General features: G+C 35.3%; 1 long non-coding RNA gene across 1 annotated transcript; it reads right to left on the bottom strand.

The window, feature by feature from the left end:
* Positions 1–226: 226 nt before the first annotated feature.
* On the bottom strand, positions 227–1,446 carry LOC104093189 (uncharacterized). The gene is made up of 3 exons (XR_011411328.1): positions 1,371–1,446; positions 816–908; positions 227–379 (listed from the first exon to the last, which is right to left on the bottom strand). It is a non-coding gene; the product is annotated as an uncharacterized lncRNA (long non-coding RNA).
* Positions 1,447–4,572: the final 3,126 nt, after the last annotated feature.

Genomic DNA, 4,572 nt, shown 5'->3' with positions numbered 1-4,572 from the left:
AACATAACAAATTTTATCATTAGGGAAAAGTAATTGTTTTTTTTTTACCTTAGATTCATTTTTGGACTTGTTGGCAGTAGCTTCAGTATTTCTTGCCATAGGAAAAACTGCTCCTTTAGAAGTAGATAAAAAGGAAACAGATTAAAAAAACCCAAAAAATAAAACCTATTTTGAAAAACACCAAACCTGAGAAACCAACAGACTAAATTTCCATGAAAAAGCACAAGAACAATAAAGCTTCCATCTTTGATAGTAATTTCATCCCCCACTCAACACAAACTCTTCCTCTTCAACAATCAACCTCTCTTATAAACATACATTCAATACTTCAAAGTATTAAAATTATCTTTGAACTACTTGAAACTCTTAAAATTATCTCCTGCATTTAAATTAAAAGCAATGTTAAACTCTGCTGTTAGAAAATCTAAAGAACTCTCTATTTTCTCTATTAATAAATAGAATTGTCTAAAAATGAAGTATCTTCGCAATGAAAAACAAAAATCAATGGAATATGAAAAAGAAGCCTATCTACAGTAATCTAGAGTAACGTATCTGCACAAGTGAAACACAAATTGACTTATAATAAATTTTTCCAGGTAATGAAGCATTCCGAGCAACTAATTACAATCTTAAGTGTCAAAACACACAAGTCTCCTAACGGGAAATCTGAAATAAAATTGTGGACTTCATTCTAAAAGAGATGAATCAGGCATATCATCTTCTTGGGTGCATATTTATTATTATTATTCATAATCACACTATGAAAAAAGGAAAGAACAGAGATATTGAAACTCAAGCTGGTAAAGCAATCATACCAGGCGTATATTAGCGGTAATTATCGATCAGCCTGTCTTCCCTCTCTCCGTGTTTGTCTCCTATTTCAGAATTGCATCTTTAGATAGGTTAAGCTGCAGGAAAAAAAATTAAGAGACCCAATCTTCGAACGAATATTGATACCACAAAATTTTGATAAAAAGATCAAAAAAAACAAAGTAAATGTACAAATTAGGAACAATTACTGACATATATGTAAAAATTCTAGCAAGAATAATGCAAAACAGCAAAAAACAAACAAATTTCATAAAAAAAAAAATAGTAAATGTGCAAATCAGGAATATTTACTGATATGTATGTAAAAAAATCTAGCAACAATTATGCAAAACAACAGAAATCTAACATTTACCAACCAAAATTTAGATTAGCAGTAGAAGAAGTGCAATAAACAAATAAAATTGCACAAACAACAAACTAAATTAAAAGAGCTCACAACACATTCAAATAGAACAAAGATGGATAAACTATCTACATATGTCAACAGGAGAATTCACAAAGAGAAATTGAGAAGTAAAGGGGAAAATAAAGAGGTATACAGGGGAATAGACGATGAGTTGAGTAGCAGTGATACAATGAAAAGGCTCTTCAGGTCATAGCGCTTACTCAGCAAATTTTACGCTGTGTGTATAGTATACAAAAGCCCATGAAAATATTTCAGAACTCAAAAAGGCAATGAAAAGACTTAAAGCCCCCTGTCTCGGCATCTGAAATGACCAAGTTGCCCTTGGTAAGCAGGCATGACGACCCTGACCTGCTTCCCAAGCGACTTCTATATAGTAAGTAAATAAAAATCACATCAAGATTCAAGAGCATCGAAAGGTTGATTTCATTCTTTTCAAATTAATTGACATTTTCTTTTTATTCATTCTAAAACATAATTCAAGAAACCTTTTAACTTTTACATTTTCATTTAGTACTATATATTTCCTCAATTTCACTTTGTTTGTCGGAAGAACATTTTTGAAATTTATGATTTTATATAAGCAATAATATTTGTGTTGTTATAAATATTTTGAAACTAATAATATTAAATACCCAAACAATATTTTTCTAAATAGAAATTTCACCAACATTCACAAAATAATGATATGATCCCTCAATGACTAGTTGAAAGAGGAAATTGGTGATGTGATACTAATGAAGTTTATTAAGCTACCAATCAGAGCCGCAAATCCTTATTAAAGCTTACAAACACAAAGAATCTAGTTGATATAGTGGATTCGACCTATTCCTTTACCTAGAAGGAAAAAAAGGGAATATGATACATCCTAAAGAAGATTATTCTTCAACCTCTTTCACGCTCAAGTCACGTCAAGCGTTAAAACAAAAGTAAAATTCAAATCCAATCCAATATATCATAATCGATTTGCTGTTAAGATGCATATTGGTCTTCGTCCAAGTTTATGAATCCCTATTTGTTTACCCATAAAACAATACAATTGAATTTATACGTGGTTTCTATAGAAGTGAGTTAATTTGATCCTGAAATAATAGATGAATTAGATAAAAATATAATACTTAGCCTTGAGATGTAAACGAAATAATAGAAATAGTAGTTCCGGGAGTAGGGCTTCCGGGTACAACAACAATGATATAAAAAAACACTAAGATAAAATTATATTAAGCTTTGAATAGAGTGAAGCGTATGTTTGTCAGAAAATTCGTGTCATTTACAATAATAATAGAGCTCACTATTTATTGTTGCACCTAGAGAACAAGATCCTAGGATCAAGCCCTTCTTTAATGTCAATTATGAGGGCCATTGAAGATTGTGTAACGGCGGGCATTGAATGCCATATTTCTTATAGCTGGCAATATACTTAATGCTGTAGAATATTCTTCATTAAATGCTACATGGTGACAGACATTTATTTCATCTTTATGAGTATCAATCTTTCCGGTAACAGACGGGATCGTTGCCTTCGGTTTCAGCCATCTTCTGTTTTCGACTCCACGTATCACTTCCTGATGTGATCATCTAATATAACATATTTTACCCTATACAGATAATCTCCCTGCTTTCTGGTGGCATAACTTTGTGTCACCGGAAAGTTGGTAGAAACATTCTTTTTGGCAAAAAATTTACTAACCCTCTCTGAAAAATTTCTGACGGTTGATTAGACGCATGCCTCTCCGCATTTAATGCCTCGAACACGCGTCATCCCATGATTTAGCATCACTTTTGCCGGTTATCGGGATAATTATGGCCACGAGTTTAGCCACATGTACTTTACTTATATGCATCAACCTCATTCGTTTACACTTCATAATACTCTAAATTTTCTCAGACTTTTTTTACTCAACTCATACATCGACTTTAACCTTTCTTTAGCTTCCTACTTTGAGAGAAAACCCCCCATTCTGATAAAAATGGCCTCTCTTCAAGAAACCCTAGTTCTTCAAAAAACAAAGGTAAAACTTATGTTGTTGCTCCCCTTACGGTGAGCACCATCATCCCAAAGAATCTGATTACCACCAAAGATTTTGAAGAAAAGTACCTTTCTGCTCACCCTCGTACGTGGCCTGTTAGCGTATACCCTTCTTCTATCCGCCCTTCCAGTATCCATGCTGTAAAGGAAGACTGCCACTATCAAGATTTGGATATTATTGCTCCCGACCTAGCGGAGCGGATAACTTTACCCAAGAAGGATTTTACATATTTTTACACGTATCCCTTCACTTTGGGAGTATTTTCTTTGAGCTGAGAGCTTAACTCCATTATTGTGGAGTTCTGCCTCAGCTATCAGGTGTGCTTGGCAAAGGTAACCCCTATATGTGGAGGAAAAATGCTTGTCTTCGGCGCCTGTACCAGGAGACGGGAGAAAATCTATCCTCAGCTCGAGTGATTAATCTTTATTCCCCCAAAATCTTCCGCGAGGGAATGATAAATTTCAGCAAGCGTGGCTACCATGGACTGCTATCGAGCATGGATGATGACAACAACTGTGAGTGGATAGAACGGTTCATTTCAGTCGCCACTAGTGACATCATCTTGTAATGACCCGGCCGGTCGTTTCGAGAGTTGCAGCCCCGTTCTCCCATTTACTGCTCTATTTGTGCTTTATATCCGTTATATAACTTATCGGGTTAGTTGGTTCAGGCCCGTGAATTAAGACACTTAGTCTCTTAATTGAAAGCTTAAGTTAGACAAGTCAACCGGATGTCGACTTATGTATAAACGACCTCTGATTTGAATTTTGATAGTTCTGTTAGCTCTATTGGGTAATTCTGGACTTAAGAGTGTATCCGGATTATGATTTGGAGATCGGGAGTAAAATTAAGGTTGAAATGGCAAAATTGGAATTTTGGAAAGTTTGATCGGTAGTGGACTTTATGATATCAGGGTCGGATTCCGATTCCGGAAGTTGCAGTAGGTTTGTGGGGTCATTTGTGACTTGTGTGCAAAATTTGAGGCCAATCGGACGTGATTTGATAGGTTTCGGCATCGTTTGTAGAATTTATAAATTTTGAAGTTCATTAGGCTTCAATCTGTGTGTAATTCATGTTTTTGATGTTATCTGAGGTGGTTTGATGATTTGACTAAGTTCGTATTGGGATATAAGACTTGTTGGTATGGTTGGTTGAGGTCCTGGGGGCATCAGGTCGATTTCGAGTAATTAACGGGTCAAGATTTGAAGTTGTAAGGACGCTGAAGTTTGGACTCGGCTTGTGTAATCGCACCTGCGGAAGTCTTATCGCAGGTGCGTACCCGCAGAAGCAGCCAAGTGAGTGATGCAG

The sequence above is a fragment of the Nicotiana tomentosiformis genome, chromosome 9 (assembly GCF_000390325.3).
Source record: "Nicotiana tomentosiformis chromosome 9, ASM39032v3, whole genome shotgun sequence".
Classification (NCBI taxonomy): Eukaryota; Viridiplantae; Streptophyta; class Magnoliopsida; order Solanales; family Solanaceae; genus Nicotiana; species Nicotiana tomentosiformis.
The sequence above is the reverse complement of the archived record's forward strand: the minus strand, read 5'-3'. Positions and strand labels throughout refer to the sequence as shown.